Source organism: Crinia signifera, chromosome 2 (assembly GCF_055691185.1).
Source record: "Crinia signifera chromosome 2, ASM5569118v1, whole genome shotgun sequence".
Classification (NCBI taxonomy): domain Eukaryota; kingdom Metazoa; phylum Chordata; class Amphibia; order Anura; family Myobatrachidae; genus Crinia; species Crinia signifera.
Window position 1 is genome coordinate 117,860,225 of NC_139218.1, and position 26,109 is coordinate 117,886,333.

Here is a 26,109-nt window from a genome sequence, read left to right on the forward strand (position 1 = left end):
TAGGGCCCTAATACACCTGGGGCCCCTGGGTAAGTGCCCATTAAGCCCATACGAAAAGACGGCCCTGACCACATACAGTAAATGTAACACATACATTACCATCCTTGCCTAGATCTCCTGCATGCTCAGACAGTCTATCAGCCTCTCGGGTCAGTTTCCCAGTGAAGTGAGCAGTCTGGGATCCTGAAAGGGCAATCTGTTTAATATGCAGCAAAGAGTGTTGCCACAAGAGTGCAATTCTTGGTGCCACGCTTCCCTCTTATTCCCTACCTAGACCGCCTCCTTCATCTTATATGGCAATACCATCCCCTTGAAGAACAGAACAGCTGAGACTAATCCCTATGTTGTTAGCCCTATTGCAAAATCACTCAAGATGACATCAGCTTTACAGTGGCTTATAGCAGGGTATGTAATAAGAGAGAGACACCCAGATTTATCATTAGCAAAAAGATAATATTACAGTACCTGGCATTCTACTTACAGAGTACAGTATTTTAAGTGAGCAGATATATACATCCCTTACTGTATGTCAGCAGTAGTTATATGCTTGATAATAACATAACTGTTAAGTATAAAATAAAATAAAAACAAGCTAGAGGTACTGATGCTGGAATTTCTAAACCATCATAACCAGACACTGGGGCAGATGTATTAAGCTTTAACAAGAGATAAATTCAAGTGTGATAAGGAGAGATAACATCCAGCCAATCAGCTCCTTACTGACTTTTTGGTACTTATGTAATATCTGGACTCCCGTTTTTCTTATGAGACCGCGTCCCCTCGCGGGGCTCGCTGCGCTCACCACGCTTCGGGCACGGTGGCTCGCTGCGCTCGCCACACTATATAAAATCAACTCCATGCGTAGTTGGATAATAGGGGTATGAAAAAATGGGGTGCATTTAACATGGGAGTCCAGATAATACATAAGTACCGACTTTTTTCAAACACAGCCTGTAACATGGCAGTTGGCAGGTGATTGGCTGGGCGTTTATCTCTCCTTATCACTCTTGCATTTATCTCTTGTTAAGGCTTAATACACCTGCCCCACTGTCCTTTAAGCCCTGTGGTTCATAGCCCTTCATGTGTTACGATGACACGCCAACATTTTTTTTCTTACCATACCTGTATTAAAATAGTGCAATTCATGTGTTTATAAAGCAAACAAAACAGCTTTCCTGTGTCATTTACAACTAACATACACTGCACATACAGTTTTACAGATTTCCTCCATTACCATACTTACTCATACTGTTTCCAACCCAGTATTGTGTTGTGACACACTGATGGTTGTGAATCACTACCACACCATGAACCGAGCAGTCATTATTCACTATATTTGTATTTGCAGCATACTGTATCCTATTATTATTTATTACACACTACACAGTGCATTGATTTGGAAACAATTAATGTTTTCCTTCATCATAGCTATAAAGAAATAAATCATTCCAATGCTGCCTATGTGACAAGTAACAAACTGCCCCAGTTTTGTCTTTGTTTAGTAGCAGCCCTGACAGTAATGACCAGATAAAGTGAGCATCACAGATTAAGGACCTTTGTAATTATTGACTGAGTGTAAATCAATAATCCCTTCTGCTGCACAAAAAAACATCTGTGTTTAAATTGTAGTGTTAATGCTGACATTTCTAACGTTCATTTGGTAGGATATCAGTTTAAATGTATCTCTTGCTTAAAATTCACCAGTGCCAATGACTTGGTCTAGAAAATGTAATTATTTACAATAATTTTTAGCATGTAACATAGGGATGACCGGGTTCGGATCTCTGAGATCCGAGCCCTCCCCAACTTCACGATCTCATGCGGGATCCGAGCCCGGCTCCAGTTTTCCTGCCAGACTTGGATCCCAGATCAAGACAAAACATCATCATCCTGCTTTTTGGATCCTATCGAATCGGCGCCATCTTCACTCCAGCATTGTAGAGGGTAGTGGAAGGAGCTGTGTGTCTGCAAACTTCTGCATATACAGTAGGTCCAGTGGTTCTGCTGTATAAGTCCAGCGGTGGTGTCCTGTGCTGTGCTGGCCTATGCTGCTGTATAAGTCCAGCGGTGGTGTCCTGTGTTGTGCTTCCCTTTGCTGCTGTATAAGTCCAGCAGTGGTGTCCTGTACTGTGCTGCCCTATGCTGCTGTAGAAGCCCAGCGGTGGTGTCCTGTGCTGTGCTTCCCTATGCTGCTGTATAAGTCCAGCGGGGGTGTCCTGTGCTGTGCTGGCCTATGCTGCTGTATAAGTCCAGCGATGGTGTCCTGTGCTGTGCTGCCCTATGCTGCAGTATAAGTCCAGTGGTGGTGTCCTGTGCTGTGCTTCCCTATGCTGCTGTATAAGTCCAACAATGGTGTCCAGTGCTATACTGGCCTATGCTGCTGTATAAATCCATTGGTGGTGTCCTGTGCTGTGCTGCCTTATGCTGCTGTATAAATCCAGCGGTGGTGTCCTGCGCTGTGCTTCCCTATGCTGCTGTATAAGTCCAGCGGGGGTGTCCTGTGCTGTGCTGGCCTATGCTGCTGTATAAGTCCAGAGATGGTGTCCTGTGCTGTGCTGGCCTATGTTGCTGTATAAGTTCAGCGGTGGTGTCCTGTGCTGTGCTGCCCTATGCTGCTGTATAAGTCCATTGGTGGTGTCCTGTGCTGTGCTGGCCTACGCTGCTGAATAAGTCCAGTGGTGGTGTCCTGTGCTGTGCTGGCCTATGCTGCTGTATAAGTTCAGCTGTGGTGTCCTGTGCTGTGCTTCCCAATGCTGCTGTATAAGCCCAGCGGTGTTGTTCTGTGCTGTGTTGGCCTATGCTGCTGTATAAGTTCAGCGGTGGTGTCCTGTGCGGTGCTGCCCTATGCTGCTGTATAAGTCCATTGGTGGTGTCCTGTGCTGTGCTGGCCTACGCTGCTGAATAAGTCCAGTGGTGGTGTCCTGTGCTGTGCTGCCCTATGCTGCTGTATAAGTCCAGCGGTGGTGTCCTCTGCTGTGCTGGCCTACGCTTCTGAATAAGTCCAGTGGTGGTGTCCTGTGCTGTGCTGCTCTATGCTGCTGTATAAGTTTAGCGGTGGTGTCCTGTGCTGTGTTGCCCTATGCTGCTGCATAAGTCCAGTGGTGGTGTCCTGTGCTGTGCTGGCCTACGCTGCTGAATAAGTCCAGTGGTGGTGTTCTGTGCTGTGCTGCTCTATGCTGCTGTATAAGTCCAGCGGTGGTGTCCTGTGCTGTGCTGCCCTATGCTGCTGTATAAGTCCAGCGGTGGTGTCCTGTGCTGTGCTGCCCTATGCTGCTGTATAAGTCCAGCGGTGGTGTCCTCTGCAAATAGAAGTCAGTGTGTATGCACGCCTCCGCTGTTGGGGATTCTTCTTTTTTCCCCAACACTGAGGAGAGCGCGGCGCGCGTATGTGCACCACTTATGTCAGTGCACCATGGGAGAATAAACGGAGGGTGTTCCAGGGGCCATGGGAGAATGAACAGAGGGCGCTACAGGGCCAGACAATGCAGCCCACCCAAAGTAAACCAGTAGGAGCCACGACTTTTTATACATAAAAGAAGTACAATGGTACATAGGGGGGTCATTCAGACCTGCTAGCTAGTCTGCATATCTTCGTAGCATACGAGCAGGCACACGCCACCCCACCGAAAGCACTCACCCCGTCGCCCGAATTTCCACACCACAATGCAAAACACATATCCCCTCGCATGTGTCCGCACATATGAAAAATCATTCAATGGTTGATCAACATCCAATGCTTTTTCCTCCCTTCTCATATAAAATAAGATTGGACTTTTATACTGCACAATGATGGCTGAATTGAGGGCAGGCGCTGGCATCATGTGATGCCTTCCGCCTGCTCCGACCAGGCTTGGTCATGCCTGTGTTCGCAGGGGTACACCCAGTGTGCCCACCATTTTTGTGTATTGCTTTTTGTACACCATTAGTATACTGTATATTTGTTTAATAAAAATTTTGGACATAATCGTAAGGTATCATTCATCTCTATTTATGTCAATAGTAATTCTATAAAAGCACATTCTAACCTTACATTTATTCCTGAGTATATTAATTTGATATAACTTTTATAAGTCCTTGATATAACTTTTATAAGTCCTAATGATGTGCTACTTTTATTTACCAAGAACATGAGGCCCCTATACACTTACAGTATATGATATGGCCCTTTTCACATGATTTCAACCCATCGGGCCAATAAATAGTGTAAAAAGTGCTATATGTGTTTTATATGTGCGCAACAGATCTGGAGATCATCATAGCTGCCTTAAGGATTTCTCTGACCCCACAGCCATGACTGGGATCACATATGATACACCGTATGCAAAATGTTGTATCCTATGCGATCCAGCTGAGCAGGTACAAATGTTAACAAGTGGAATGGGAACCGTTCTGCAGCGCTGGACAATATGAATAAATTTACTGGAAATCCCAAAGAGAAGCAGTCCACTCCGTAGTTTCAAGGTAAAAAAAATACTGAATGCTTTATTAAATAAAAAGTCACATAAAAGGAAGAAACTTTCCTTAAAAATCACACAAAAAACAGTCTAAAAGTATATTTAAAAAAAAGGATTCAGGGGCAGATTTATTAAGCTTGGAGAAGAGATAAACTGGAGATCAGGCAAAAGGAGATAAAGTGCCAGCCAATGAACTGTGTTTGAAAATGACAGTTGGGAGTTGATTGGCTGGTGCTTTATCTCCTTTTGCCTTATCTCCAGTTTATCTCTTCTCCAAGCTTAATAAATCTGCCCCTCACTCTCTTCTTTGCATAGGAGAGAAAACAATTTAAAGGTAGCTCACCAGATTCTTGGAGATGCAAGTATCCCTGTATGATCCAGACTGCACTATAGGTCCTTATGGTGGGTACACCTATCTGGGTGTATGGGGTGTTTCAGGGCTGGGAGGCCGTTCTGCCACTACGGTTACCTCTCTAGTCCTTATGGATTCCCCAGATCTCAGCTCCACCCGGACTCACGGTATTGCGCTTTGGGTTCTGGAAGCCGCACTGCCACTACGGTTATTCCTTCCTACTTCTGCGCTCACCTGCAGATCTTTACTGTGCAGTGTATCTGGATGGGTACTTTCAGGACAAAGGAACCGTACAGCCACTTGGGTCCTAAGTCCTTACTCTTCCCCAAAAGGGATCCCCGGTGTCTGGTATAACACGGAATGGAGGGCCGCACTGCCACTGCGGTTTATTTCCCTTGCGTGGTTCCCCGTCCCGGGTCCCGTTTAAAGAGTGTCCGGCTTTGATGTAAAGTGCCGGCACACTCCTCCGCCTCTGCTGCCTGCGCTTGCAGCGTTTGGCGGGCACACAGGTCCAAAAGTTCTTAGCTGGATACTGTGTGATAATACAGGGGACTCTGGTCTGTTTGGAGTCTGGTCTTTCTCCTTCTCTCCACGAGCAATATCGTCAAGCTGCTCACCAACTAGTTTCTACCAATTATGGTCTTTGTCAAGGTAGTTGCCGGGGTATAACGTGAGGAGTTAATTCAATACCTTGCAGTAGAATATGGGGCCTTTAGCCATAATCTTATCATGCTGCCAATCCATGTTGTTTTTGAGGAGTTAAAAAAAGTGAAGACATTGCTTATTTACTTGCATTTGGCAGGCTCTGTGCAGAGCACTACTTAATATGAAAATGAATATAACTACCAAATTTCCTAAATTCTTCATTACAACCACTTAAACTTAATGAAGACATTACAGGAAAAAAAACAGCAAGTACTTGCAATAGATTATTTTGTTTTTGTACTTACTTTTCATAACCACTGGAGAATATCCAATTTTCATGCACACATTAATTGTGTTCTAATCAAAACATAAGGTCTTTGTGTAATATAAGCGATGGCTTTATTTTTGTTTCCATGACGAGCTGCAATAATTATCCTGTGCAAAACAGAATAATCTGTAGCACAAACAATGACTCTTGTTCATAAATTTCAGCATCTTTGATGCTGTTTAACAATTTTAAAGCTCATGTCGTCCCTAATTAAGCATCACTGTATAATTATACTGTAGGTTTTATATTCATGGTCATTCATTAATTTATTAGCTTAGAAAGATATACCATATTTATACTGACACCTGGCATGCCATACATCTAATCGTGATTTTTTCTTCACATTATTTGATTAAGTATCCCAAAATCATTATTTTTAACTTGTAGTACTAGTATGAGCCACTAGGGGGACACCTATCAAACAGTGCAAAAGTGATTCTTTCATAAAGCTCAGCAATATTCTTAATTTCTGGGATTTTTTATTTGGTTCAGTATTTTAGATTAAACAAATTACTGTAGGGTGACATTCAGGAAGTATAATAGGGATTGCAGTGCCACAAAATCCACTGAGACAATGGGCCTGAGACGCACACAAATCGCAAACAATGCCAATGTTCACATGAATGAATGATTGTTTGCCACTGCGTATGCATAAAAACACAGGAAATCCCTGTTGTGCATGTGTTACTTTGAGTGTTTGTACAAAGGTGCTATTATGATCAATTCAGACAGTGGGCCATATGCACTTGAAAAGTGATAAATTGGAGAGTGATAAACAACCACCAATAAGCTCCTGCATGACATTATTCAAACACAGTCTGTGACATGGCAGGTAGTAGCTGATTGGCTGGCTGCTTATCACTATCAGAAAAGTGTCATGTGGGTATACTGGGGTGGTGATTGTGAGGTGGCCAGATATTAGCACAAAAAAAGGCTGTTTCCTGGGGTGTTATAGGAGTGCTGGGGGAGGGGAGGGGGTGTCTGTGGAATCGGCTGTGTTGTCAGATGCATATGGCAGCTGGCACCTGGGGACACCCCCCCCCCCCCCCCCAGCACACCCCCTCGTTACCATATGCTGGTCCACTGCTGTGAAGAGATCCAAAGATTGTGAAAAGCAGCCACTTACCTCTTTGATGTTTTACTTTTATCTCTTTTAACGCCAGGTCTTCTCTTTAGTTTTTCTTCTGCCTGCACCTCAAGGCTATTATGTACAGGATGACTTGGAGGATGTCTTGTTACAACATCCAATGTTTAGGGGCAGATTTATTAAGCTTGGAGAAGAGATAAACTGGAGATAAAGCGGAGAAAAGGGTAAAAGGAGATAAAGCACCAGCCAATCAACTCCCAACTGTCTTTTTCAAACACAGCTGATTGGCTGTGCTTTATCTCCTTTTACCTTTTCTCCGCTTTATCTCCAGTTTATCTCTTCTCCAAGCTTAACAAATCTGCCCCAAAGGGGCAGATTTATTAAGCTTGGAGAAGAGATAAACTGGAGATAAAACGGAGAAAAGGTAAAAGGAGAAAAAGCACAGCCAATCAGCTGTGTTTGAAAAAGACAGTTGGGAGCTGATTGGCTGCGATTTATCTCCTTTTACCTTTTCTCCACTTTATCTCCAGTTTATCTCTTCTCCAAGCTTAATAAATCTGCCCCTTAGTCTTGTTATGGCTTTCAGCCATAAAACAGGCACCAGCTCATAGTGTGGCAGCGCGTTGCAGTGCACACTTCGATATCATTGCGACAGCCAGACTTCCAATGTCTCCAGTATAGAGCTTGGCTATAATACACAATTCAGATGTATACACACCAGCCTCTGTTTCATATAAATAAGCACAAACAATATTAAATTGATTTGTGCCCCGGAGTCCGTCAGTTCACTGCAGTGCACCTTTTAGAGCAGATCAGGGTTTGGGCTGATATACTGAGGTGCACACCATATACAATCAAAATCTTTGTTTTAAGTGATAGCAGTGCACATTATATAAAAATGCAATCAATCTACAAAAGTAATCCAGCAGTGGACAGGGAGTAAATCACTTCAAGGTATCTAATTATACAGTAGATACATTGTATTTTAGTGTACAAATAGAACTTAAAAAGCAACATTGTTCAATTTTGGAAGCTGACTGAAAATAAACCAGACAAGATTGGATGGAACAACTTCTATTGTGTGCCATTAACATCCTACTTCTAAGGCAGACATAACATAATAGTTGGCTAACAATTCCTGTGATAACATACATTTATGGAGGAAGGAATAGAATAAACTACAAACACAGTGCAATATATTTTAACCACATTATTTCCATTTCCTTGCACTTATATATGTTTGTCTATACTTCGCTGGCTTTCAGCAATTTTAGATAATGCTAATAATAATTTGTCTGTGGATACTCTCCACGGGATCTACTACAATATATCAGTCGTGAGAGGGCCCTGAATTGGGAATCTTTTTTTCTTCCTTTTTTTGTACCAGTAACAATTATTCCTGGGAGCACCTCCAGAATATAATAACGAGTATAATTTAGAAAATCTGGAAAAGACTGATCTTAAATAAGATAATAAAAGTCTTTGCGGATACCTACAATCTCTCCTAAAAAACAGAGTGATGCAGGGAGCTCAGGGTCTTAGGGGTTTATATACTAAGATAGGAATTCTATTGAAGATGGGATGTTGCTATGGGCAACCAATCAGATTATATCTATGATCTTCAAGAAGATGATAAAGAAGTAAATAAACAAGAAGTAGATTCTGATTGGTTGCCCTAAAAACATGCCATCTTTAATATAACTCCCATCTTAGTAAATATACCCATACATCTCTTTCCATTTCCCCCTGCAGCTCCAGTCAGAATGATCTGATCAGAAGCAGCATTTAATAAATATCCAATTACTCCACATTGATATTAGCTTGAGCATGTCCAGGTGCCCCTAGGCATTTGCCTGTATTGCCTATGGCTATGGCTGGCTCTGACTGCATGCAAATTGGAACCAGGCCCAGATTAAAAAGTGATAAAATGGAGAGTGATAAACAGCCAACCAATCAGCTCCTCCTCCTCCTCCAGATGTATGTTCAGCTCCTCCAAGCCGTATACTAACCAATTTAGGAAATATTTTCATGGTAGAAGGTTTTTTTCTTTATTTTTCTCATACTCCAGTGTGAATTACACATATTTTAGAAGGAAAGGGGTTAAGCTAATGGATCATCTCCACTAAATGATATTGAAGAGCAGATGTGCAGGATTGTAACTTCTCTGCTAATAAGTACAGCGGCATGGGATAGAGGCCTCCGAGACTGGATATGTTGTGCTTTATTTGATTTAAGCTCATTTCATTATCTTCATTTTCATCCCATCTGCCTCTGAAAACTTGTATTTTGCTTGATGCAATATGGGTAACATAAGGTAACAAAGTGATGACTGCACTGCCCTATTTTAATTAATTACTGAGCTCATTGATAACATAACACACCTCAATCACTTTGCTGATGGTATTGCAGGGCACCTTTACGGCATAAACAGTAAGCTCCAGATTATGATGTGTAATGTTTAATAATTGGATAACGCAAAACACAGAACAATATAAAATACTATTCAAATGTAAAATAGTTTTGAGGTTTTAAAACTGCATTGCTCTTATGGCCACCTGCTATTTCAGATAAGTAATAAATGTACAAGTTTATCTTGTTCAGATAAGAATTGTCCTCTACCTTGGCGGGATGCAGAATCATACACATGTTTTGGTGTGGGGCGGCGGGGATTGCGAAAACAAGCCCATAGGCTTCTATGGGGTATCACACTTTTATTGGCAAGCTGCACAATCAGAGGTAATGTCATTCAGGTGCCAACAGGGAGGGGTAAATCTGGTTAGGACAAAAAACAGTTTGTATCCCAATTGCACACTGAATGAGAAATATCTATGGGGTATCACCAGCTTTTGCTGGCGATACCCCCCCCCCCCCCCCCCAGCGAAAACCCGTGGGTTTTACTGCATATCAAAATGCCGTAAAAACCCAGATAACAGGGTTTTTACCGCATTTTTCGCATAGAAAAAAAGGGGATTTGAGACCGCGCTCGCTAGAAATGCATGCAACAGGTGTAGTTAAAACATTTATTAATGAAAAAATACATATAAAAACTGTATAATAAAATATCAAATAAAAGAAATGAAATTATCACAGATAAATATAGAGAGCAGGGATATTCACCCACAGTCCGGTTGGAAAATTGTCCTGTATCCGTTCCTGGGTTGCCTCCAGGTGAGTGTCCTGTACAGAGGATACCGGTATTGGGGGTGTAAGTTGGGAGAGGTGGTTGTCTCCAAACCAGGGAGCTCCAGATGTTGAGTGGTGCTCTACCTGGTGGGAGCTCCCTGGTCAGGAGATAGATATCCTTCCTACAAGGCATCCAAGCGGCTACAACACCAAGCCCACCAGGTAGAGCACCACCCACCAACAGGAGCTCCCTGGTCAGGAGACCAACATCCTCCTCTCTAAGGAACCCAAGCGGCAATAACATCAAAGCCCACCAGGTAGAGCACCACTCAACATCTGGAGCTCCCTGGTTTGGAGACAACCACCTCTCCCAACTTACACCCCCAATACCGGTATCCTCTGTACAGGACACTCACCTGGAGGCAACCCAGGAACGGATACAGGACAATTTTCCAACCGGACTGTGGGTGAATATCCCTGCTCTCTATATTTATCTGTGATAATTTCATTTCTTTTATTTGATATTTTATTATACAGTTTTTATATGTATTTTTTCATTAATAAATGTTTTAACTACACCTGTTGCATGCATTTCTAGCGAGCGCGGTCTCAAATCCCCTTTTTTTCTATTTACCTTTCCTTGGGTCAGACTTCCCAAGTTTCGAGACCGCTGCTCCAGCCAAACAACTCCTCTCAGGCGCCCTTGGGCCACCTTGGTGACCCTCCCAATTTTTCGCATAGAGCATACCGCCCCCTGTAACAGGGGCATAATAAGAGAGGAGATGCCCATTTGCACGCACCATGTGGCCAACATCTTTCTGAGCGCAGCAGACTCTGTGCATGGGCAGGTCTCAGGAAACATGGGTTTACATTTACTAAAGCTTCTAAAAATGAAAAGAGGCGATGTTGCCCATAGCAACAATCAGATTATGTCAATTAGTGTCAACAGATAGTAGTGCAATAAGTATGCAACAGATAGAAGATAGACAGAATCATTTTGGATCACTGCTTTGTCCATCATATTCCTGTGACAAATCTCTTCTGTGCAGGATTCAGTTAAACAATGAAAATACTCTTAGTAATGTACGTTACACATTATGCCACAAGTAGTCAAGCAGTAGTGCCCCTTATAAATTATGCCATACAGTAGTAATTCCCCTTAAACAGTATGCCACACAGTAGTAATGCACTTTACATCATGCTAGACAGTAGTAATGAACCTTACACATTATGCCCACAGTAATAATGCCTCTTACACATTATGCCACACAGTAGTAATGCACCTTAAACATTATGCCACATAGTAGTAGTGCTTTTAACACAATATGCCACAGTAGTAATGCCCCTTACACATTATGCTGCAGACTAGTACAGGTTGAGTATCCCTTATCCAAAATGCTCGGGACCAGGAGAATTTTGGATAACGGATTATTCCGTATTTCGGAATATTTTAATATTTCAATGATGTATCTTGCATTTATGTTGTACATACTGTATACTTCAAACACATGAAATAAACACAAATCTATTTTATTTGTGCATAAAACAAGGTTTCAAAACATGAAACAAAGTTTGTGTACAATCTCAGGCAATGAATTTGAATGCCAAGCAATCATTGTCTTGCACATATTTAGTGGCAGTTACATATCATGCCCTCAGTAGTGCTGTTGCAGATGTCCCCAGTAGTGCCAGTTACATATCATGCCCTCAGTAGTGCTGTTACAGATGTCCCGAGTAGTGCCAGTTACATATCATGTCCTCAGTAGTGCTGTTACAGATGTCCCCAGTAAGTTTTTATCAAAAGAAAAAAATTTTGTTCACTTTCTGGAATGTCTGGTTTTCGGAATAATTCGGATAATGGATATTCGGATACGGGATACTCAACCTGTAATGCTCCTTACACATTATGGAGGTTATTCTGATCGTAGCGGCCAAACGTGCGTACGTTCACTATTAACGTACGCTATACGTACGCGGCCGTTGGGGTTAAGTCCACCCACAAATCAGCGCATACGTACGGGCATAAACAACGTAGAAGGGGAGTGGCGTACAAATGAGCGTACGCCAACGTACACGGACGGCCCAGCCCTTACACTCCGACAACTGGCGTACAATTGAGCGTACACCACCGTTTACGGACGTCTCTCGGCCGTCTTCCCACTGACTTCTTGCGGCTATCTGAGCGTACGCCAGCTTGCTCGGACGGGTCCCTATTGTTTTCAATAGAAAAGTCAGCTTATGTCACCGCTCGTGAGAGTGAGCGTACGTCCGTGTACGCTGACATACCCTTCATATATATGGACCTGAAAATCTTGCCTTTCAACTATAATTATGAAAATTAATTAATTGATTGAATTAATTCATGTGCAAAATAGTGGCCATGGGCTTAAAACATTGCTGAAACATCCTTTGTAGGTGTTACATGTGGTTTATGTTATTGTATCATAAATACAAAACCTATGTTTGTATTAGAGTGAACACGTTGACACATGTCGACTTGTGTAGATTGAGTGTGCTACTGTGTAAAGTCTATGAAAGCACGTAGTGAATGTGTCTAACTGTTTAACAAATACCTACCTTAGCATATATAAGCAGGTCTTACAAAGATTCTTACCTTAAATTAAACAAACCTTTAAATGTAGAGAAGTATAGAAAGATAAGCTTCCAATGTGTTAGAGTGCTGTGTGTGGCTTGCAGGTAGTGAAATAATGGTTTGGACTTAATAGACTGCAGCATTGGTTATTACATTCAGGTGTATGTGTTTGGTAGTAATCCGCGTAAATTAGCTAACCCAGGCGCACGCTGGCATGCGGTATCTGTAGGGGTGGTTTGAGATGGCGGTTGGCGGACGCCTGTTTTGTGTCCGAAATGAACGGTGCTTTAGTCGATCGTGCGGTAGTAGCACCGCTCATTTTTGGTGCACACCCCCGTGTACGCCCATATTTACGCCAATTTTCCCTCATTATTTCGGCCGCTCCCCTCATCACGCCCCTATGCCGCCCCCAATGCCCGTACACTCGCGTATAGGTTTTTTCGCACGTAGAGACCCGTCCGTAAGCGTTGTGGAGTGCTCGCGCCTGCGCATTAGCGAATGTACGCATGCGCAGATCATAAAAAACCCCGGGACGTACGCGTACGGCCCGGCCGCTCCAACCAGAATAAGGCCCAATGTCACATAGTAGGAATGCACAGTAGTAATGCTCCTTACACATTATGCTTCAGACTTCAGGCCCTAATAATCGTGACTGTCCCGCTAAAATCGTGACTGTTGGAAGGTATGTCACTAGGTTGTCTGTTTAGCATTTTGGGTGGTAAAAATCCAAGTCATGTCATAAATAATCCCTATGTCACAAGATGCTGCAAACCATTTATAATTGCTTACAGCTATTGAAGATTTTTTGTAGACCAACTTGCCGGACATTATTAATGAACCTGCTTATGCAAAACCAGAGGAAATGTACTGGAAACAGTGTACAGTGTTTTCTACAGTACATGGGCCCTTATTCTGGTCGGTGCGGATATATCCGCGTGCGTTCGGCCCGCCGATGTTTTGTGTCTGCGCATGTGCAGAGGCGTCTCTGCGCATGTGCGAGCGGGGAGTACGGCCAAATCCCGCATGATATGTGAACACTCCGAACAGGGGGTGGAGAGGGGCGTGAAGGGCTATTTGGGCTCATTACCATATGCATACGCCCCGCGTTTCATGGGCGTTCCCATGCAAACGCTGGGCGTACGTATGGTAATGCGGCCGTGACGCACGTGTAGGGGGCGGACATATGACATCGCCGGATGTCAGCTGCCCGCCCAGATCCCGGCTTTTGCACGGAAAAATGTCCGTGTGGTCTGAGGTTGCGGGAGCTGGTGGAGCACTCGGTCCTGCATTCGATGGTTTGCAACAATCGAATGATGGGGGAGGTTCCCTGAGATGGAGGAGGCGTATTCCGTGAAAAATACACGTGCGGTCCGTTCGGCCAGCTTCTTACCGCGTACGGACGGAGTTGGCGATCCGTATGGAAGGCGGGGTTTCGCACGCACGGTCCTGGCCGCATAATCGGATCCGGCCGCACCGATCAGAATAAGGGCCATGATTATCAAGGGTATGGATCATTGGGTCACCAGCAAGAAGGTTGACAAGCACTAGGTCGACATGCAGGAAGGTCGACATGGCTTAAGGTCGACAAGACTGAAGATCAACATGGGTTAGGTCGACAGGGTCATTAGGTCGACATGGGGAAGGTCGACAGTTAAAAGGTCGACATGGGGTTTTGCACTGTTTTTTTACCCGAATGTCGACACAGTTCACATGGACACTGATAATTAGCACCACGTTCCCTTGCATGGCTTGCTGCGCTCGCCATGCTTAGGGCACGGTGTCTGCTCAAAAAACAGTCAAAAACCCCATGCTGACCTTTTGACTGTCGACCATCAACATGGTGACCTAATGGCCCTGTCGACTTTCAGCCAAGTCTACATTCCTGCATGTCGACCTTAAGTCATGTCGACCTTCCTGCATGTTGACCTAATGCTTGTCGACCTAGTTGGTGGTGACCCAATAACTATCCCGATTATCAGCACACATTTGCTACCTTACACACTATAAACCTACAGTATGTTAACATCGTATTAACCTACAGTTTGAACAGCTCCAACTCAGATTTGTACATCTGTTAAAACATGTGTTAGTTACTTCTCTTAATTATATATATTATATACTGTACTTGTTTTATATATAAATTCATATATCTATCTATCTATCTATCTATCTATCTATCTATCTATCTATATATCTATCTATCTATCTATCTATATATCTATCTATCTTTTACTTGCCTACTTTTAGTGCTCATATACACTACTGTACAACATTGCAAGTAACATGCTCTCACAACGTGATATACTGTAGCATAATAAAACCAAATCAATTTATTTTACACATTAATGCATATAATTAAAACCATACAAGAAATACAAATACAGATGTAGCTGCTCTTGTACTACTAAAGGTGCTATACAGTACTGTGATGTATGGCAGCAGTGTATGGGCAATCCGACCCCCTTAAGCCACCCGGGATCGTCTCGGTAGCAGGATCGCATGCAATACATCTTGCAGTCTGTGCATAGCCCAGGAATTTCTTGGTGGCTACAATAGAATAAGCTAGAAGGAGCTGACGTCAACCACATTTTCCCTGACACTCCTAGAAAATGGCCAGTTACCACATCCAAAAAGCCGATTGATTCTGCCAACCAACTTGTGCTTGGCCAGTGACCAAAAAAAAGTAGCAGGATTTTATAGCAGAGTGACCTCACACATGCGTACTACAGGCCATACACATGCGCAGTCTATCAATAATCACTGGCCCTGCGAATCTGCTGCCCTGCAATCAGGTCTGAATTAGGCCCAATGTCTTTAATGTTGTTGTTTACAGCAAGACCACAAAACGTCAAGGATCAGAGCCTTACCTTCTCTCTGGGCCTTAAATAATCCAACACATCCTAATACTCACTGCCTCCTCCACCAACCCCTTGGTTCCCTTCTGCATCACCAATTCCACCTTCAGATGATCTAGAAATTTTAATTACAAAGGCATTTATTATGATTGTCCGTCTCAGCCATATTCGCCTTCAATTTAGCTCAAGACAGTACACTCTTGCCTAATAATATGCTTTTCTTTTGAACTTTAACTGAGATACATTAGCAATGATGATCCTTCCGATTAATAATATCAAAGTAATAGCCTAGAATGTAGAAAATCTTCTCATTAAGAGCAATTATGATAAATCGATGAGAACAATTTATGATTGCACTAACATACTCTACTGCATAAGGGTGGACTGAAAATACAAATGGCTGCAAATACATATAAAGGTCTTAATTGGTACAGTAGGCAGAACATAACTGTAGTACCAATTATCTATACAAGTATGCCATGTAGTGATCAGTAAACAGCAGCTACCTTTTACTAATGGCAATTATACTATCTCATTATCACGAGATCCCAGCTTTTCAGCTTCTTGCACTTGGATAATAAAGTCATTACTCTATATTATCTAACAGTACTTTAGCTTTTGCATAAAACATCTTTGTAACCTCATGAGCTATATCTTAGAGGTGATGAAGGACAGGCAGGAATATATTTAAGAGAATGATGGAGCTTTTTTACATAATGCTAAATCTTTTCTTGCACAGATAATTTTGGACCCAGTCCAATCCCCCTGAATGAAATAAAAATAATCATATCATTTAACATTATGTATACATCATCCACAAGGTATAGACAGACATATTAAATACAGTATTCACCTAATCTCCCAGGATTTCTTGGACATTCTGGGGAACTCTCGCGGGTTCCTGAAAGAGTAGGTGTTCCTACCTTCTTTGTGAATTTGGTAGGAAGGATAGAATAACACTGTCAATTATGGGTCTATGGGTAGGAGGTTTGGCCAATATCATGTCATAATGATAATTGTGTTATTTTGACCTAGCCCTCTCTTCACTGAGCTCTGATTTGTGGCATTATGCCACAAGTAGGTAGAGTCTAACGATGGAAATAGTCCAGTCTAGTCTCTATAAGATGCCAAGTCTAACTATGTTAGACTTAGATGGAGTCTAACGATGGAAATAGTCCAGTCTAGTCTCTATAAGATGCCAAGTCTAACGATGTTAGACTTTGATGGAGTCTAACGATGGAAATAGTCCAGTCTAGTCTCTATAAGATGCCAAGTCTAACGATGTTAGACTTAGATGGAGTCTAACGATGGAAATAGTACAGTCTAGTCTCTGTTAATTGCCAAGTGACTTCGCTAGGAGAGATCACTAAAGTAGGCAATAATTATGCACCATATACCTACAATTTTCACCTGTGCTCACTCCCCATCTGTTTTGCGTTTAAGCTTTTAAACAAATATATTTACAGATGTTTATCATAGGTATAGATGGAACATGATTTATTAAAAATAAAAATAAAAACTTATCATTTTTTCCCTCTTGGAATTGTAACTGCTTTCACATAACATAGGAGGTTATTCAGATTGGTGCGTAAATTTCCGAATTCTTTCGGAGCGGTCCGCATGCCACGCTGTGCGGACATCGTACGAAGAAACGCCCACCGGACCTCCGCATACGGACGGACTCACACTTTAAGAACAGGGCGTGTTTACGGACGACATCCAAACCTTGCGTGTGGTGGACACACACATATTCTGCACGGTCTTACAGCGTTTGCACGGTCTTACCGCGTCAGAACGGACGGGAACCTGCCCGTACGCACCGATCTGGTTTATTTTCGCAAAACTCACCACTATTATCTGAACTCCGAAATGACCCACTTATGCAATTAGGCAACCTCATTAAAAAGTATTTGTTTGGAATTGAAATCAATTAAATCCTAATACATACTTAAACACATTACTACCACATTCATTACAGACATTAACCCTTACATCATGTGAAGTGCTATTTATTCATTGTCACCCCTTTATCTAGGTTTTATGTATGCATATTATATCATAATTGCACGTGAAATGCAATATTATACAATGTACTAATTATTACTAACACATACTAAAGGAAACTTAACAACAGTTATGAACACAGTGTGTGTGTGTGTATTTTGTTGTTTGGATAATGTTAATTGCTCTACAATTATAGTACATTTGTGTATTGCAAGGATCTGCACACTACAATAACATACATCTATATACAGTATGTACCTTTTGCTACTTAAAAATATTCTAAACAATTTACACATATACTGTTTAATGTAAAAAAAAACACACAGACAACTTCTAACTGTAATCAACTATTTATTTTTTAAACAAAATATTTAAATGTAAAAATGGGAAAAAAAAATTCAAAGCAGCAGGTCAGTTAGGTCCTGTAGATCTGCCAGGACCAGGTGCAGGTGTTCCCTGAGTCTCAGGAGGGCCCCACGTACACCCTCATCTGCTTGGGTAGGCTCATCTGTGGGTATGCTAAAGGGGGTAAAATTAGTAATGATAATCATGAATACATTTAACATAGTCATACATAAATCTAATAAATGCAAGGTGACGTGTGAATATATATATATATATATAGACATATATAAATATATATGACACATACATCTATACATACATGCATACATACTAAATGTAAAGCCTGTTTTTGTCCCTCTACCCTTTACTCTGTAGAACACCTCACAGTCATAGTGCTCCTTCTGAATCCCAACCCACCCATGACTAAGCTATGAGAAGCATGTAATGAGCTCCACCAATAACAACTCATCAAAAACCGCTCAGTGTCTGTTCTCTGATGCAACGTGGCATGGGACTTAGTCAACTCTCAGGAATGCACAGTACATTTGTGCAATCATGGATGGCTTGGCTGCTGATGGTCTGCTCCATAAATCATTGTCATAATGGGGTTTATTCTAGTTCATTCTTTCTGACAAAATCCTTCTTAGATGGACAAAACCATGTGCACTTCAGGGGGGCAGATGTAACATGTGCAGAGAGAATTAGATTTGGGTGAGTTTTTTGTTTTTGTGCAGGGAAAAAACTGACTGCATGATTTTACACTGCAATATAGATCTCACTTTGAAGAAAAACCCGACCCAAATCTAATTCTCTCTGCACAAGTTACATCTGCCCCACCCGCAGTGCACATGGTTTTGTCCATCTAAGAAGGATTTTGTCAGAAAGAATGAACTAGAATAACCCCCAATGCCAGGTAGGTGAAGCTGCAGCACTAACCCACTCCCATGCACAAAATCATTATTAAGACAAAATCAACCAACAATTATGTTTGCAAAAATACATGCAAACCACAGGGGGTGGCTAGCTAGAGGAGGGCCCAGGGGCACTGACCACTTGTGACTCCATTCTAAGCCACGCCTGTCCATACTCCATTTATGCCATACTTAATCTAGTTTAGAAATATCAATCAACTGTAAACTCTATTCACCTATATGAGGCTACAGATTGTACGCTTGCAGCAGGGACATGTAACCCTTAGATGAGCACGTCATCCCTTTAATCCAGGATACAGATTAACTTCACAGGTTCAGTGGCAGTTAAAATCGAGCTGAAAGCCATCCCCAGAACCTGTGTAATTAAGATGTGTCCAGGATGAAAGGGATGACTTTGACACCCTATCTAACCCCTAAGTGTGTCTGTTGGTACCCAGTTTGTTTTATGACTTTATACTATAGTAAAACACAATTGAATCACCAGTGCTACATAGCAAATAGTAGTCTAAAAAATGAATAATGATGCATTATGTATACATACCACTTTCTTCCGCCTGCACCACCTCACAGGCCTCCTCCAGCTCCACCTCCTCCACTTCATCCCTGGCCTCCTCCACCGCCACCACCTCCTCCTCCACTTCCTCCACTTCCTCTGCCACCACCTCCTCCTCCACTTCCTCCGGCACCTCCTCCGCCTCCACTTCCTCCGGCACCACCTCCTCCTCCACCATCTCCTCCAGCACCTCCTCCCGGGCCTGCCCCGCCTCTGCCTCCTCCCGGGCCTGTCATGCTCGATCCCGTGCTGTGTTGGAGAAAATAAACATTAGTGCCAATTAGGGGTCATTGGGGCAGATGTATTAAGCCTTAACAAGCGATAAATGTGAGGGTGATAAGTAGAGATAAATGTCCAGCCAATCAGCTCCTTACTGACTTTTATCAAACACAGCCTGTGACATGGCAGTTATGATGTGACATCTGGCCCATTGTATGCATCACAATCAATAATCCTATAGAATTACATATTATATCCACATGACTGCATGTCAAAGAGGTTAAAATCGAGCTGAAAGCCATCCCCAGAACCTGTGTAATTAAGATGTGTCCAGGATGAAAGGGATGACTTTGACACCCTATCTAACCCCTAAGTGTGTCTGTTGGTACCCAGTTTGTTTTATGACTTTATACTATAGTAAAACACAATTGAATCACCAGTGCTACATAGCAAATAGTAGTCTAAAAAATGAATAATGATGCATTATGTATACATACCACTTTCTTCCGCCTGCACCACCTCACAGGCCTCCTCCGGCTCCACCTCCTCCACTTCATCCCTGGCCTCCTCCACCGCCACCACCTCCTCCTCCACTTCCTCCACTTCCTCTGCCACCACCTCCTCCTCCACTTCCTCCGGCACCTCCTCCGCCTCCACTTCCTCCGGCACCACCTCCTCCTCCACCATCTCCTCCAGCACCTCCTCCCGGGCCTGCCCCGCCTCTGCCTCCTCCCGGGCCTGTCATGCTCGATCCCGTGCTGTGTTGGAGAAAATAAACATTAGTGCCAATTAGGGGTCATTGGGGCAGATGTATTAAGCCTTAACAAGCGATAAATGTGAGGGTGATAAGTAGAGATAAATGTCCAGCCAATCAGCTCCTTACTGACTTTTATCAAACACAGCCTGTGACATGGCAGTTATGATGTGACATCTGGCCCATTGTATGCATCACAATCAATAATCCTATAGAATTACATATTATATCCACATGACTGCATGTCAAAGAGGAAGTAGCACACATATAGTGTATGGCATGTTAAACTCATGATCAGCCAGTTTACCTTATTGACTTAAAAAAGTTCATGTAAGCAATCATGTAAAAATGTCCATTTATTGTGTAAACACTCACATTGAGCAATCCTGCCCCTGATTTGCTGGAGCAAATCTGGCTGTCGCCTCCGGAGGTCTGACCATCGCCGCTCCAGCTGGGCGATGCTCCTCCGCACCTGGGTGCGGGCGAATATTTGGCGGCGGGCCGCTGCATAAGCATTACGCTTCTGCCTATTTGTGATGAAAGGCCCCGCACGGCCCAGCCTTCTCTCCATAACGGAGACCAGTGTCCTGAGCTCCGCAGCTGAAAATGGGGCTGCTCTGCAATAGGCCGCCATCTTAGCAATGGCACAATACAACCAATCATGTCCTGTAATTGGTTGTTCACAGTGAAATTTTATAATAACTTTATTGATCATTTTAACATTAACAGCGTGTATGCGCCAGTAACAAACGGCTAAAACATTGCATAGCCAAACAACACTTGCTGTAGGTTGGCATCGCTGAGCTAACCTTGGCAGTACTTAGTATATTCAAAACAGACAGGGTGAAAGAAGTTTGAAAACCAATGTAATCACCAAACATGGCAGAAAACAACAGGTGAAATAGTGTGCCACAATATACAGTTACACATATCTGTAAAAGGTACTACATTAGTCAGCCTTAGTGGTCAGAAAGCAATACACCACTAACATACAAAACAGTGCTTTACCTTTTCCCTTTCCCATGGTGCCATTTATGTACCTAGCATCAAGACAATATTTATAGGCCTATCACATGTGATTTGGATGCAAGCAGTGATTACTAATGCATGAGTTGTGGACTGGATGAACATATGGAATGGGTTAGTGTCATTTGTTGTACATACCAAACAAGTGCACAGTAGAAATAAACATTCACATATAGATTTTATGTCTGGCCAAAGTTGTAGGTGTTTATTGGTGTTCAAATCTGCCAAGTACAAAATCAGACTTTGAAAGTATGCCTGGTTTTGTACTTTTGTTTGTCCGCTGGTATGGGCGTGGCCTAAGCGCCGCACGGTGTACACTGCCGTACGGAACGCTGCCGTACGGAACGCTGCCGTACGGAACGCTGCCGCAAAGAATGCAGGGTGTGGCTGATGTACGCCAATGACAGAAATTTGTATATAAAGGTGTGCTAGAAAAACAAAATGGTGTTGCAAACATGTCTGATTCTCAATCAGAGGGAGAACAGGAGTATCAGGGCCTCCTAGCTCGCCTGGACTCCAGCACCTCCTATGTGCCCCTCACCAGAGACCAGCCATTGGGAGGTGAGCAGGCAGCTGGGCCATCAACAGCAGGCCAATCGACAGATGCCCAATCTGCAGCTGGCCCGTCTTCTGCCTCAGCAGAATCATTGGGAACACAGCAGGTGGCTTCCCAAGAGAGTAGCCTGGCCAGCACTTCAAGTACAGCGACTGGTGGCCGTGGGCGTGGCCTAAAGAGGCCAACAGAGGAACCAAGCAGCAGGAACATGGCATTCGAACCACAGGAGCTTGCCATACTGGTTCCCCGTGCACGGGATTGGATAGAGTGTCCACAGGAGAGGTTGACACACACAAGGAGATGGAAGATTTGGGAGGACATAACTGTCGAGATTAATGCGGTAGCTCCACAAGTGTGTGAGGTGGAGCATGTGAAGAAAAGGCAAGTTCAAGTGTGTTACATTTGAGCAGAACAAGACCAGTAATGTTTTTAATAGATGTTAGATGGAGTTGGTAAATGGTCGGTCACGTTGCTAGGAGCAACAGACATGATTGCCATGTCACTTAGTCTATAGTTATTGTAGGGTGAGTGTGAATGTATCTTCTAAGGGTTGGTTTTATAGTTTAACATAATGTAAGTTATGTGGAATGAAGCACATGTTGTAATCTGTAGCAGATTGCAATGGCTGCTACATCAAACATCAGGAGTGACATATAGTAATATGTAAACTTTGGTTGCAGGTGGCATGACTTCAAAACCAACCTCAAGAAGAAAATGACCAAATGGTGGGAACACAGCCACACCTCTGGGGCTGGCCCCATGCCAGGCCACCTGAAGCTCACCCCCCTGGAGGAGATGGCTGAGGGCTGTATAGCAATTGAGGAGGTCCGGGGGGGGGTGAGCAACATGGATAGTGAGGCCCCAGTGAGGCCCCAACATGGATAGTGAGGCCCCAGTGAGGCCCCAGTTTTTGCTGCTGTTTTAGAAGTTAATTTGTTTGCATGGCATAAGTAGTTTGTACTAGTTTTCAAGGAATGTGTTGTAATTGTAAGTTTCTCTTTCAGCAGCATCCCCACCGTTTGGTCGTGAATCTCTTGAGGAGGCGGAGGAGTCAGTGCCACCTGCCACCAGTGGCAGCCATGTGCAGCAGCAGCAGCCAACGGCCCTCCGGATTTGGACAGGTGGGTGCAGATGCTTGGGCAGATTCGCCAGCAGGGAGAGTTAGCATCAGAGCGGCTGCGTAGGACCGAGGAGGTCATGCAGGGTATTGTCAGCACCCAGCAGGCAATTGCTGACACCCAGCAGGCCATGGCTGGCACCCAGCAGGCCATAGCTGCCAGCCTGCAGGTGCTGGCAGATCAAGCCCTGCGCCAAAATGACCTCCTCCTCCACCATAATGAGCTTATGGTGGAGCTAGTTACCACCAATAGGGCCCTATTGTCAGTCGTTTCTGGTGCATTTCCAACACCAGCACTCCCTGCTGGCAGAAGGGGAACACCATCCCCCCCTTCAACAGCATCTGCTCCACCTGCCCCACCATCCCAACGTGGCCGTGGCCGAGGAGCTGCTGCACGTGGCAAGGGCCCTACCACGGCCAAAAAGTCCCGCAAATTAACTTGTGTCCGCATTAATCTCCACCCTTATGTCTTCCCAAATCTTTCATTTAGCTGTGTGTGTCAGCTTCCTGTGTGCAACCCAATCCCGTGCACAGGGTACCCACATTTGCCCTCGGTTCGAATGTTTTGTTTGGTTCCCCTGTTGCCCTCTTTCGGCTACCATTACTGTCTGCTGTACTTGAAGTGTTGGTGCTATACTTTTGTTGTGAAGCCACCTGATGTGTTCCTAATGATTCTGCTGTGGTTATGTATGCAAAGAATACATTATTTTTTTTTATTTTTTTATTTTGATTTAAAATTCCTGTTATGGTAACTTTAATTTTTGGCATGTGCCAAAGAACATGCTTTTAAAATGTTATGTTTTAAATCTTCCTGTAATAAATTTTTCATTTTATCCACAAATGTGTGCTGTTATTGGTGAATGTAAAAGTGACATATACATTTATATTAGTGATAGCAAGTTCTGTCCATTGCTTACAGTGTAAATGTGTGTAAAAAATGCAGCTGTGCTTTCAGCATATATTTGTGTGTTTAGTAATGGTCCATTTAAGCTGCAATGGTTCCAATTGAAGCAATTAAAAGAGTGTAATTAATGAGTAATGAGTAGAGGAGTGGATTGTATTGTGTTCAGCTGACATTGGTTCAGGTGCGGCCATACTGATTGGGCGTTCCGAATGCCTAGCGCATGACCGAGTGGTGTCCGCAAAGCAATACTTGCTTATGAAGACCGCATATTTCCTGCCTTTTTGTTCGTGTGCAGTCGGTGTTCTGTCCGAATGCATGCCTACCAGAATTAGTGCACTCCCTCGTGTACGCCCATGTTTACGCCCAGTTTAGCCCACTTTGAAACTACGCCCCTGTGTACTTCCGAATGACGCCCATATTACGCCCATATTTCACGAGTGAATGCGGTGCACATTTCTGTACGGTATTAGTCAGAACGAGTACGGAGACCTTGCGTGGCACATGCGCATAGCGTTGCCCACGCATGCGCAGACGGCTAAAAAACGCCATCCGAAAGAATTCGGAAAATTACGCATCGACCAGAATAAGGCCCATAGAGAGATGACGTCAGTACAGCAAAGCCACCTCCATGTAACCATCATCTGTTTAGGATGATTGGTGCAGCCATACCACAAGTGAACATACAGTATTCCATATGGGAAAACAGTAGTAAGTCACCACACATAAAATATATTCCAAATTAAAAGCTAAGTGAGTCACATTAGGATGGGATTAATAAAGTGATCCGTAGCCGTCCCTCAAAGGTACTGAGCTAGCCTTTTCTTTTGATTGCATTTCTGCTTAACCTAGCTAGATTTCCCTTTTAATAATACAGATGTCCTCTACTATTTGTAGGGATTAAATGATGGGTGAGCAAGATATAGCATAGGACTTTAAACGGCAAATTTCCCTGCTTTGCTCTCCCTGTGCAGATTTATAATGATAACATCAGGCCTTCAAAAGCAGCCAGAAATTGCATTTTTTAAATACATATTGCTTTTTCAATTCCTGGAAGCAAATAATACAAACAGTGTTAGTGATATGTTTGTCTTATTGAGCAGAGCAAGAAAAATAGTGTCCCTTACACATATTGAGGATGCACTGAGGTTGCAGCCTGATTACAAATCAGCAGATCTCTTAGATTCCGCTCATCAGGTTGCATTAGAAAGTGTTCCAACTTCTCAATTGCAATGTGTTCTTTGTTGAATATTAATGCGAAAACCCCAGGTGATTTTTTTTTCTCTTCTATTGATTTTGAGGCCGAGCTTCAGGGTCTAATAAGAATCTGAGTGAAAAATGTGGATATAAGTTAAAAAGTTTAACAAGGCTGCGCAGTATATTGTTATAGATTACTTTAAAGACTTTCGGGAACTCGGTGTTCGGTGTTTACAAAGCGGGTAGACCTAGGGGATCTGTTAATAGCACTGTACTGTAAACACACAATGTAATACAGTAAGCCCAGACATTGTATCATTTACCATATTAAGTATTAAGTGTATGTGTGAGTGTGTGTGTGTGTGTGTGCTGAACTGCAGCAACTCGAAATGGTATTGATTCCACAAGCGAATGGAAGACCTCTGGAGAGATGTTGATCAGCAGCGAAGGCAGCACTGACCATTTAGTTCCGGGGGAGACCACTCAGTAAAAATACATGTGATCATGTATGTAATATACTGTATGTGCAAGATGGTTCCCATGGGATCAGTAGCGCTGAATACAGTGGGCAAAATGTGTTGTTTGGGAATCGGCGTGCTTCAAATACCCTTAAGCCTGACCCTGGACTCACGTCGACTAGTTTCACAGGAGTCTTGGGGAAGTCTTAGAAGTGCATGTGAAGCATGCAGATTCCAGGGCATAATGCTTTATTCAGCTCTACCGATCTCTGGGGAACCATCTAACACATGTATTATCAGCGGCGTAACTATAGCACCGCAGCCCCCGCCACCGCGGGGGGGGCGCTGTGCATGTGGGGGCGCCGGGGGCTGCGGTGCTATAGTTAAACCCCCCCTCAATCCCCCGCAGACTTACCTATCGCGCTGGTCCCGGCGGCTCCGTTCTTCTGCTGAGGACCACCACAAAATGGCCGCCCCTATATAGCACACAGTTCTCTGAAACTGTCTGCTGTATGGGGGCGGCCATTTTCTGGTGGTCCTCAGCAGAAGAACGGAGCCGCCGGGACCAGCGCGATAGGTAAGGCTGTGGGGGATTGAGGGGGGGTTTGCA

General features: G+C 43.5%; 1 protein-coding gene across 2 annotated transcripts in view; it reads left to right on the forward strand.

Moving 5' to 3' along the window:
- The window catches only part of SYT6 (synaptotagmin 6), a 400,031-nt gene that overhangs the window by 188,723 nt on the left and 185,199 nt on the right, over nt 1–26,109 (forward strand). The gene's annotated exons all lie outside the window — the stretch shown is intronic.